This window comes from Carex rostrata, chromosome 34 (genome assembly GCF_964058835.1).
Source record: "Carex rostrata chromosome 34, lpCarRost1.2, whole genome shotgun sequence".
NCBI lineage: Eukaryota > Viridiplantae > Streptophyta > Magnoliopsida > Poales > Cyperaceae > Carex > Carex rostrata.
The window spans coordinates 3,801,521-3,814,684 of record NC_135951.1 but is presented as its reverse complement, the minus strand read 5'-3'; positions in this window follow the sequence as shown (position 1 = coordinate 3,814,684).

The following is a 13,164-nucleotide window of genomic DNA, read 5'->3' as shown; positions in this document are numbered from 1 at the left end:
CATAAATCTAAGAGTTTATGACTTATATTCTATATACGTAAACATGCAACATGAACTCAAGTTGTGTGAGTTAATGAAGACACACATAGGTATATTGTCTGTTGGTCGATCTGATCAAACTGTTCAAATTACAGAGCATCACATTCATTGTATTGTACCAAAGTTTAATCAAGTTTTATTTTCATTTATCTATCCATCAAGTTGATGAAATATTGAAATATCGAAGGGCTATAAACACTTCACATTGAATCGAAACTCAGATATAATCAAACTACATAACTTTTATGTTGGTTATGTTCAATGATTTTCCTTAATCATTTCAAATCAAATTTGGAATCAATTCATTTTAAATCGACCATCCATAGCTCAAAATGAGCAGTCCATATATATTAGCACACGTTGAAAGGGCAAATAATGATGAAATTTTATAAAATTAACAATTATAAGTATTATTTGGCCATAGAAGATATAAAAAAATTGATTTTTTTTTTTTTTTTTTTCATATTATTTGTAGTACATGCATAATCTTATTTTTACATATGTAAATTTTAGTCGTCTGATAGGTGGTGTGTTGTCTTGATTATCAACTGAAAATCCATATAATAATCATTTTAAAACAAAGAAGCAGTTTTCATTCACACACACCCATAACACCATCGGTTGGTTTATCTCAATCGATAGTGTAATTTATGTCTTTACCAACTGTTGGACAAAATGAACCGATGGCAAACGAGGGGGGCTATCAACGACATCGATTGGTTAGACCGAGCAATCTATAAAAAGTTCAAAGTAATTACAGTGCTGTCACTAGTTACATATACCATCTGTGTCAAAGGACATCCGATGGTAAAAGGGTAATAGTAAATGTGTTTTTGTAGTAGTGAGGTAATCCCATGCTCAAACCTTCTACTAATGTGCATGGTGTTGGCACCTCGACGACAAAACCTAATGCATCTTTGGCCAACAAAATATTGTAGCTTATTTCTTGCCATCAGCACACAATCATCTTTAAACATCTATATTTATTGGGTAATGAATAAAAATGAATGCGAATTACCTCTCTCTCTCACACACACACACCCCATTAAGTGAGAACCCAACTAACTTTTTTAATCCATATGGTTATGAATAAGCTAGTTTTTTTTAATCTGTATCATTTTTCTAATTAGCTAATTACAAGTGAATCATAAATTATTCGCTCTTGATTGCTTTTAAAAGCAAGAATGATTACAGAACTAAAGATCCCAATGCTTTTAAAAGGACACAATATTCGGATGGTTGGTGCTGCAATGATTATATTATCGTACATTCAGTGCTCTGGAAATACTTTTTTTTTTTAATAAAAATATTGTTAGTGGTATCTGCCCAACTAACTTTAAAAATTCATAAAAATTATAGCATGATTACAGAACTATATTTTGGTGTTGACCTGCAAATGACTTGCATATTTCCAGTCTAGATCGCAATGACGAAGACTTCAAAATGAAAGTAGACCGTGTCTCTTATATTTCTAAATTCTGTAAATTGCTACGAAATGGAGCTGGAATTAATTATAAGACAACAGTTTCATCTAATTTTCATATTATGAACAGAGATGTAATTGAATTTTAAAGACAATTTTATTCTATTTTTCAGTTGACTAGTGAAGTACTATTAAGATAGATTAAACTTTTATTCCATTTTTTGTTGCTCAAACATCATTGAAAAATTCACGTTTTTTTTGGCTATTTTGAATTTATCAATAAATTATAAAATTAGAAGCCTGACCTCTTCCTATCTTATTAAGCAAAACAATAAAAAGGATTGCAATTTGTCATCATCTTGTAGGCCAGTTATTTGATTTGAAGGAATGTAAAAGAACCTTTCAAAAAAAAAAAAAAAAAAAAAGAGAAGGAATGTAAAAGAAAAAACAAGGAAAACACTTTTGATATTTTCTTGGTAGTATTAATTAGTATTGTGATTTTTGTGTTATTCCACTTTGATTCCTAACACACTTGAATGTGATAAAGGAAGTGGTGTTGACCTACAAATGACTTGCGAATTTCTAGACTAGCAAGGCACACTTGAATGTGATAATGGAATTTCTAGACTTGATGAATAGACCGCATCTCTTCTTTTTTATTCCAATCTCAGCTTTCCAAATTCTATAATTTGCTATGAAATGGAGCTCTAATTTTTATATTATGTAAAGAGATTAAATCGGATATTTGGATATAATTTTTATTTTACTTTTGAGTTGGTTGGTCAAATATTATCAAAAATGTAGCATTTATTATATTTTTGTACGCTCAATACTCATTGCTCACTTTCATACTTTTTGGTTGTATCGTATTTTTAATTAATCAATTAATATAAGATTAGGAGCTTAATCCGGTCTTTATTTTCACAAAATAAGATTGCCAATTGGTCATCTTCTTTCCAGTTATTTTATTTTATATTCTTGGTTTTAGTAATGCGTTTAATATCTTGGGTTTCCACTTTGATAACTGACACACTACTACAAAAATGGGATATTTAATGCCCATTTTCTTTCGGTTTAAACTAATTTTGATCTGAAACTGATAGACCAACGCTGTGGTGGCAAGTTTGTAAATAAGTTGTCATTTTCTTATATAGGTTCTGACTTTTCTTACCAATAGTAAATAGTCTCAATTTTCTGATATCGGTCGGTAACTGCATACCGTAGAAGATAAATGACTTATTTTAGCGGAACGTATGTTCTAACTGATATAACTATTTCATGATCTTCTGATATCAGATCTTATATTAGTTTCGATATAAGCAAGTCGAACTTGTTCTGTTGGTTGTATTTTGAACCGTTAAAATATAAAGACATTAATTTCACGCCTCTTCCTGGAGCCTGGAGGTCTTCTTCCTCTTTATTTCTCTTCTCTCTCTTTTACGGTTTAGTACCTGCTCTATTTCTCTTACATAATCAAGTTGTCCAATCCATTACTAAAGTTCGATATACAAAAGTTGTGAGATTTGTCACCCCCAAATTTGGGTGTAGCGAGAGTGAAATTAGCGCTCATCCTTCCCTTCCCTTTCTTCTCCCTTCCTCTACGTCATTGTTTGTGGAGCATAACCTTAATATTTCTTGAAATCTTCTTCAGATAGATTTTAATATTTCTTAAAATCTTCGTCAGGAATTTTAAATCATTGAAAAAAAATTGTACATTATATAAACCTTGTTGAAATCTTATTCAACAAGATTTATAGAAATCTCGGTCTCTCTATGGCTACACCCTTAGGATTACTATATAACCCCTCATGTAACAGGAATTAGTGTGCATGTTTCACTTGTGTAAGCCCATTGATTAGAGTAGAATTGTGTGTGTAAATTCTTAAGTTGGAGAAGGGAAAGCTCTCGAAGTCCTAGGCAGAAGAAGAAGGCATCATCTAAGAAAGTCGAGGTTTCCAATTTCTCTAGGTTTTAGGTTGTCTTTCTTATTGTACTTCTTTTATTTTGTCATGGCTTTGATTAGCTAAGCTTCTTCTCTCTAAGGTTTGGACGTAATGAATTCTATATTATATTTTTATTATATTTATTTTTCTTTTATGTTTATTTGAGATTTCATTTTTCTTTGAATGATATTAAAATATGTCATTGTATACATAGTTCTGTCTACTATATGCAATTGTCCTCCATATACCAATAGGTGCTAAGTCATTGTACCTCAGTATGAGAGGGGATACAAGTAAGTACTATAAACACTTTGGTTAACGAGGCTTGGCAGTGGTTCAAAGACTAGGGTTAAAACCTAGCGGGCTTCCATGACAGGATATAGATTAGATCTCATCTCGAATTATAATTAGGAATTTATTTATTACTTGTAATGAGTATGGTTTGGGGTTATTACTTAGCGAGTAATAGGAGAATGTAATTAATTAGGTTAGTGTGAGTAGCTTAATTTGTATATTACATATTGTGACAATCTGAATTGTTCCCCACAAGCCAACCTTAGAGTCGGAGAACGTTTCAAATATGCATAGAATCGAACCAAGGCATCCATAGGGAATAACAATACAGATATGCGGCTCTATCTGCGGGGTGGTCTATACTGTATGCGGTAGTGACAGAAGGTCATATGCAGGTAGAGATGAGTGCCATAAATATATTTTTAAATAATGAGAAGAATTTCATCTAAAATCTTAGAGGCTCCCTATTCTTTAGCTTACAGCAATTAGCATCTCCACTTATACCACTGCCAGAGTAAACTGTAAAATCACCCTTTACTACTATTATTATTAAAAGTTACGCACACGCAAACAAACCGAAGAACCTAGACTAGTGTTAAGTTGTTAAATATTTATAGATATATCCCTATGGATCGACACCTGACACTACTACACAGTAGGATTATGCGCTTGTAATCTGACAGAGTAGAATTAGAGTAACTAAGTATATATTTTATATACTAAAAGTTAGTAGTCTAATTTTGAGTCATCAGTCACTTCTAAATAAAAATAAAAAAATATTGTGGTCATTCTTTTTTAAAAAAAAAGTTGATTCTAACAAAATTGTCAGATGAAATGAAATTGCGGTTTTGACCGTGAATTAAATTCACGGTAAAGCCTAAGACCTTTACCCTATAACCGCAAAAAAAAATTCGGTTTCCCAAAACCTTGGATTTGTTCTACAGTTTTCGAGGGACTAATACCATGGATTTAATTTGCGGATTGTTGACCCCAAACTGTGAAATAAAATTGCGGTTTTAGCATATTTTAAAATCTTTTCAAACAGGATGTAGAATTCAATTTTTTTTTTTTTGAATATTAATAAAACTTTTGGCCGTGTCTCTTATGTTGGAGTTAAGAAGAATACATTTGCACCTTTTTCACTGTAGGAGTGGGTTAAATTTACAATTTGGAGTAGGCAAAAACTCAAATATATTGAGATTTAAGCTTGCTTATCCAAATTCAAGAGTGGGCAGTTGCCCACCGCTAATATACAGTAGCTCCTCCTTTGTGCAATATGTTGCACAAACAAAGAAATTCACAACTAAATATTGTTCTCAATGTTCACCCACTATATTAGTGATCCATCCACTACATTAGTGCTGGTAGTACAAGTCGTCTGGCACTGACCATAACAATAAGTCATGAGAGTTACCAGAGCCCAATTATTAGATCCGAACCCTAGGACATGCCCGACCTGATATCAAAACATGCAAGGAAGGGAGATGTTGCATTGCTTTATCACAGAGTGCTCATCTACTGCAATAGTGGAATGGGTTTTTCTCTCACAGAGTGCTCATCTCATAGTTAAAGGGAGATGTATGGTTAGAAAGAAGTTGACCACTATTTTTTCCCTAATGAGTCGTTATAGTGATCCATTTTTCTTCTATGCTCTAATTAACCTTTTACTATTATGCATGGTGCTGGCACCAGAATAAATTTATAGGGTTTGAATATAAAAAAATGAATGCGAAATTGCATCATAAACAGTCGTGCACAGATGCGAACACACTATTAATTAAGTGACAATCTAAGAAATTTTTCTAATCCATATGCTTACCATTAAGCAAATTTTAATTTTAATTTTGTTACTTTTCTAATAAGCAATTAAATTAAGGAAAAAAAATAATATTCATATCCGCTTTATTTATCAGATACAAGTCTGATAATCACGTAAATGGATTGTATTGTGACTCTTGATTAATATCAAAATTAAACTTGTATTAATTTTAATGGAACACTAGGTCCTTATTTTAAATGCAAACGGGGTTTAAGACAGGGTGATCCTCTGTCTCCCTTACTTTTTAATTTAGTGGCCGATGTTTTAAATAAATCGTTACAACAAATCCAGGCCGCAGGGTTTATATCTAGTATTGGTAATTTTGCCAATGTTGGTCCAGTTTTGAACTTACAATTTGCAGATGATACTTTATTATTTCTTCAAGCTGACTCTCGAATGGTGGAGGCCCTTAAATTACATTTGATTGCCTTTAAGAATCTTTCAGGTATGCGAATTAATTATGCAAAATCAGAAATGGTACCATTTAATTTAACAGATCAAGAAGGACTACATTTGGCAGATTTGTTTGGTTGTAAAATTGCATCTTTACCTATTACTTACCTTGGATTGCCTTTACATTTTAAAAAACCTAATATGTTAGATTGGCAAGCTATCATTGATAAAATCGAATCTCGCATTCAAGGTTGGAAAGGGAAGCTTCTGTCATATGGGGGGCGAGTAACACTTTTAAATTCTGTCCTGTCTGCCATACCTATTTATTGGTTGTCCGTCTTTCTTATGCCCGCAAAAATTAGATTGTGAATTGATAAATTAAGACGGAGATTTCTTTGGTTTGGGGGTAATTCAGTGCGAAAAAAATACTATTTGGTTTCATGGTTAACTGTTTGTAAAAGTAAATCACAGGGGGGTTTGGGTTTAATTGATCTCAAACGCCTTAATCAGTATTTGCTTGCTAAATGGTGGGTACGGTTTAAGGATCCTAATATTAGTTGTAAATGGAAATCAATAGTTCTGTCTAAATATGGCCACACAGGTTTTTCTTCCACTTGCTCTCCTTTTTGGAGAGGTATCTTAAAGGGTGCCCATGTAGTCAATACTGGGCTAGTCAGATCTTTGGGTAATGGTCTTACCATTTTATTTTGGAAAGATATATGGTGTTCCGAACATACTTTAGCTTGTTTATATCCAACTCTCTTTACTATAGCTTGAGATCCTGATTTGTTGGTCAGTGAGGCTTTCGAACATGATTTTTTAGATATCTCTTTCAACCGCCAATTAACAGGTGTCACTTTTCATGAGTGGCATAATCTGCTTTCTCATTTCAATAATTGTAGGCTTAACCCCGGCCCTTTTAAATGACACTTTGTTATGGAGGTGGTCTTCTCTTGGTAAGTTCACAGTACATTCTTATTATATATGGCTTGAAAATGGAGGTATTCCTAATTTTGAATTTACATCTATTTGGTCATCCAAAATTCCTTTGAAAATCAAAATTTTTCTCTATCTTCTCAAACGAAATAAACTTCTGACCAAAGAAAATCTTACTCATAGAGGTTGGGTGGGTAATACATCATGTCATTTTTGTGGTTCATTCGAATCTACTGATCATTTATTTGTGCATTGCCCCATCTCTTTTCAAATATGGAATTGGATTGCTCAACATAATAACTTTTTGTTTGAGGGTTCAACTATGGATGATATATGGTTTTTAAATGCCTTTATTCCCCTTAAGGATAAACCTTTGGTAGAGCTTGTTCGAGGGGCTGTGCTTTGGTGTTTATGGCTTGTAAGAAATAAGCTTTGTTTCCAACAATCTCGTATGCCTACTTTAAAGGCCATTGGCTCCAAAATTATTGCTTTAGCTACATTCTGGTGTAAGACTTTAAATAATGGTTCTTTGCTTAACCTATCTTTAATTTTGTCTTTGGACACTAATGACTTGCCTTCTCAGGATTTGATTATAGTAGGCCCACGGGCAACGGTTCACGAGGGGGATCCAGCGCTAGAGGTAGAGCACCCTCTGCTGGCACAGGAAGATTTAATCCATATGCTTGGGTTAGAGTTCCTCAATGATTAGTTTGTGATTTTTTTTCTGGTCTCTTGCTCTTAGATGCTTACTTTAACATGGCTTTGTTGTGTTGACTATTTGGCTAGGCATGATACTGTCTTGCCTAGGTGGTTTTTTTAATTTCTTCATACTGTATGCGTTTCTCTCTCCAGTTTAGTTGGAGATTGAAGCAAAAACAATTTTGTGATTTCTAATGAAATCGGTGGTTCACCACTTTTTCAAAAAAAAAAAAAAAGAATGACTAAAAACCTGTATTTTGTGTGGACCTGCAAATGCCATGCAAAAATCCAAATTTTTTATTTTTACAATTTAAGAAAGAAAATGTTTTAACCACTTTTTTTTTAATTTTATTTTTATCAGGTATGCAAGTTTATACTGCCGAACAAGAAGGGAGGTTTGCAAGTTTAAGGATTTCGTGATCATCCTATCTGGCAATACGTACACGTAGTCCTTTGTTGAAATGTAGTGGGACCCACCCTTTAATCTTTGTTTAATACACTTAGATCTTTCTTGAAATAAATAAATAAATAAATGTATGAGGAGGGTTCAAATGCCTCCATGTTTTTGTGCCTCCATCATGCCTCCATCCTTCTCTATTATTTTCAAAGTTCAAACAGTTGATCCGAACCGCTCAACCTAACCTCCATACTAAAATATGTTTGGAAACCAAATTTTATATTTTTAGGAACTTTTTTACTATTTTTTTAGATAGGTACAAAAATACTGTTTTTAGATGGTACAGATTTACTGATTTTGTACCTATCTAAAAAAATAGTAAACCAATTCCTAAAAATATAAAATTTGGTCTCCAAACATATTTTAGTATAGAGGTTAGGTTGAGCGGTTTAGATTGACTGTTTGAACTTTGAAAATAATAGAGAAGAATGGAGGCATGATGGAGGCACAAAAACATGGAGGCATTTGAACCCTCCTCAAAATGTATTGGGACTGTGGGGCTCCATCTAATTCTTCTTTTCAAATGTAGTGGGGCCACCCTTTTTGAAAAACAAAAACCTTTCGCAGTGACGTTTGTAAAAAAGTTGGCTCGGCAATTTAAACATACGAAACCAATAATTTGATTTCGTAGGTTTAAACCAAGCAGAATTTATTGCAGACAGGTATTCTTTTTCTTCCTGTCGGACGAAGACTTCAATAAGAGTAGACTGAATCTCTTAATTATGAATTTTGTCCAATTCAAGCTTTCTAAATTCTGTAATTTGTTACAAATGAAGACAATATTTTAATTTAATTTTCATATTATGGAGAGATACAAATGAATTCTTAGTGACAGTTTTTGTTTTATTTTTAGTTGGTTGGTCAAGTATTATCATAGATGTAACTTTTATTCATGGATTGGAAAATTGGCCAAGTCCAGGTTGACTTGGCCGAGTAAGAATGGTATTGGTTGGGTCCGAGCCAAGTTTCGTCTGAGTCTCACGGCCATTCGTTTTTTCATCAAAACTCGTTTGAATCGTATTGATTTTGCCAAGTTATCTGATTTTTGGTCTGAGTCAGGCCGAGTCCCTTGATTATATTATGTTTTTTTCCGGATAGTTGATGATCTATGATTTCAAATAAAAAAAAAATCAAATTATGCAAACATAATTTGAACTAGAAAAGTTCTTAACACATACTTTGTCAAAATAATTATGCACTAAATTTATGCTGCTAAAGTAATTTTGCTCTTTTTTACATAAATTCTAACTAGCTTAAGCTTGTTGTTACAGGTTACAATTTTAAGAGATGGAAGCCAAACTTGCTTCAGTACCTGGGCAGTGAAATCGATAATGAAAAACAAGACAAGGATGAAGCAAGCTTTTCATTAGATTCGACTAAAATTCTGCTAAGGGGAGTTGCATACAACTGGAGGGAGACAAAGCAAATTTGAATATAACTGGAGACAACATATTTGAGTACTGTATGTGAATTGTTTAGTTTATTTATAAATAATGTATGTGACTAGCTAGTATAGTAGTGCGTTGCTATAGTTTAGTTTATCTATAAAAAATGTTTTGTATTTGTAATACTTATATTATATTATAAAATTAGTGAATTATTTGAGTATAATATTTTGTTTTAACATATATTTTTTTCTACAAAACAAGTTTCTGGCAAAAAAAAAAATTTGAATTTCCAATCCGATTCTTCTTATAAAATTTGAATTTCCAATTCTGAGTTTGAGAAACCATGCTTTTATTCCAATTTTTTTTGCTCAATATATACTCGTTGTTCAATTTCATGTTTTTTTTTGTTCTTTTGATGGTGTTATATTTTTAATTTATCAATAAAATGTCAGATTAGAAGTTTGAGCCGTATCTTATTTTTTTTTAAACAGAAGGATTCCCAAGTTGTCATCATCTTATTATCCTGTTATTTTATTTGTTTTTCTTGGTATTGGTACTGTGTTTAATATCTTTTCCATGTTATTTACTGGAGGTGGCAACAACTTGTTAAAGAGCAAGCTGGGTCAAACTCATAATAAATCTATATGTGGGTCAAACTCAATGTTCACCCACTACATTAGTGATCCATCCACTACATTAGTGCTCACTCACTACGTAGAATGTATTCCAACAATCATTCTTTGGTAGTCTAAGTCGTCTGACAATGACCATATTAATAAGTCATGAGAGTTACCGGAGCCCGATTATTAGATCCGAACCCTAGGACATGCCCGACCCGATATGAAAACATGCAAGGAAGGGAAATGTTGCATTGCTCTATCACAGAGTACATCCACTACAATATATATTGAAATGGGTTTTTCTCTCTCACAGAGTGCTGCTCTTCTTATAGTTAGTTAAAGAGAGATGTATGTTTGGTTAGAAAGAAGTTGACCACAATATTTTCCCTAATGAGTCGTTATAGTACTGACCTACTACAATAGTGATCCATCCGGACTTTGTATATTTTGTTCTCCTATACTGTAATTAAGCTTTTACTACTAATGCGAAGTTGCATCACAAACAGACGTGCACACATGCGCACACACCATTAATTTAAGTGACAAACTAAGAAATTTTTCTAATCTATATGCTTGCCATTAAGCTAATTAAAATTTTTTTTTCCTTTTCTAATAAGCAAATAAATTAAGGAAAAAAATAATATTCATATCCGCTTTATTCATCGGATACAAGTATGATAATCACGTAAATGGATTGTATCGAGACTCTTCATTAATATCAAAATTAAGAATTATTACAAATCTGTATTTTGTGTGGACCTGCAAATGCCATGCAAAAATATAAATTTTTTATTTTTACCATTTAAGAAAAAAATCTTTTAACCATTTTATTTTATTTTATTTTTATTAGGTGTCGCAAGTTTATACTACCGAACCAGAAGGGAGTTTCCGATAAAAAAAATGAAAATATATTAATTTTTTTTATTTCGTGATCCTTTATTTCTCCCCATGCAACTGGCATTAAACGTGCTCCTTTGTTGAAATGTAGTGAAACCCACCCTTTAATCTTTCTTGAAATAAATAAATAAATAATGTAGGGGGGCTGTGGGGCACCCGTTTTAAAAAAAATATTTGGAGTGACCTTTGTACGTAAAAGAAAAAAAAAAGTTGCTCCACAATTTAAACCTACAAAACCAGTAATTTGTTTTCGCAGGTTTAAACTGCGGACATGATCTATATCGAATTTTCAAGAAGAAGTGGTTATTTATTTTTTATTTTTTTTGAAAGAAGGTAAATAAAAAAAAAATCGTGCAAAAATTTCCAAGCTAGCTAGCTAGCAGGATGCACAACAATAAATTCAAGTCTAGATCAACATAGCAGTATTTATTGCAGACATGTATTTTTTTTTTTTTCCTGTCGGACGAAGACTTCAATAAGAGTAGACTAATTATGAATTTAGTCCAATTCAAGCTTTCTAAATTTTGTAATTTGCTACAAAATGGAGCTGCAATTTTAAGACAATATTTTCATCTAATTTTCATATTATGGAGAGATACAAATGAATTTTTAGTGACAGTTTTTTGTTTTATTTTTACATGGTTGGTCAAGTATTATCAGATATGTAACTTTTATTATATTCATGGATTGGAAAATCGGCCAGGTCCAAGTTGACTCGGCCAAGTTAGAACGGTATCGGTCGGCTCTGAGCCAAGTTTCGTTTGAGTGTCACGCCCATTCGATTTTTCCAACAAAAATAGGTTGAATCGTGTTGACTCGGCTGAGTTATCTGATTATTGATGCGAGTCAGGCCGAGTCCTTTGGTTATTTTACGTTTTTCCCTGATAATTGTTGATCTATGATTTCAAATCACAAAAAAAAAACAAATCAAATTATGCAAATATAATTTGAACTAGAAAAAAAACTTAACACATATGTTGTCAAAATAATCCTACACTAAATTTATGTTGCTAATGTAATTTTGCTCTTCTATGCATAAATTCTAATTAGCTTGTTCTTACAGGTTACAATTTCAAGAGTTGGAAACCAAAATTCTGCGAAATCAATAATGTATATTAGCAGTGAAATCAATAATGAAAAACAAGACAAGGATGAAGCAAGCATTTTACTTGATATATTTGACCAAAATTCTGCGAAGGAGAGTTGCATACAGCTGGAAAGTGAGACATAGCAAACTTGCATATAGCTGGAGACAACATATTTGACTGTATGTGAATTGTTTAGTTTATTTATAAATAATGCATGTGACTAGCTAGTATAGTAGTGCGTTGCTGTAGTTTAGTTGATCTATAAAAAAAGTGTTTTCTATTTGTAATACTTGTATTATATTATATAATTAATGAATTAGTTGAGTGTAATATTTTGTTTTAACATATATTTTTTTACTATTTTCTTTTTTTTTTTTTTTTGCTACAAAACAAGTTTCTGCCTAAAAAAAATCTGAATTTTCAATTCCAGTAGATACATCTTTCCAATTCCGAGTTTGATCAGAAACCATGCTTTTATTCCAATTTTTGGTGCTCCATATATACTCGTTCAATTTCATGTTTTTTTTGTTCTTTTGATGGTGTTATATTTATAATTTATCAATAAAATGTAAGATTAGAAGTTTGTTTTTTTTGTTCTTTTGATGGTGTTATATTTATATTTATATTTATAATTTATTCTTTTGTGTATATAACCGATCCTGATTCCATATTTTCCACTAGTGAAGGATTCCCAAGTTGTCATCATCTTATTATCCTGTTATTTTATTTGTTTTTCTTGGTATTGGTACTGTGTTTAATTAATATCTTTTGCATGTTATTTACTGGGGGTGGCAACGAGTTGTTAAAGTGGGTCAAACTCAATGTTCACCCATTACATTAGTGATCCATCCACTACATTAGTGCTCAGTCAATACAATCATTCTTTGGTAGTATAAGTGGTCTGACACTGACCATAACAATAAGTCATGAGAGTTACCGGAGACTGATTATTAGATCCGAACCTTAGGAGATGCCCAACCCGTTATCAAAACATACAATTGGGTGTTGACTTGAGCGTGGACTTGACTATGAGTCTATGAGGCTCTCAAAAAATCTCTGCCTTATCTTTGATTCTAAAGACATCTTTTAAGTGACAGCATCACAGCAATCTCTTTTATATCAGATGAGAAGTCCAACCAAGGTCTTTTGAAGTGGTCCTTACATAGGT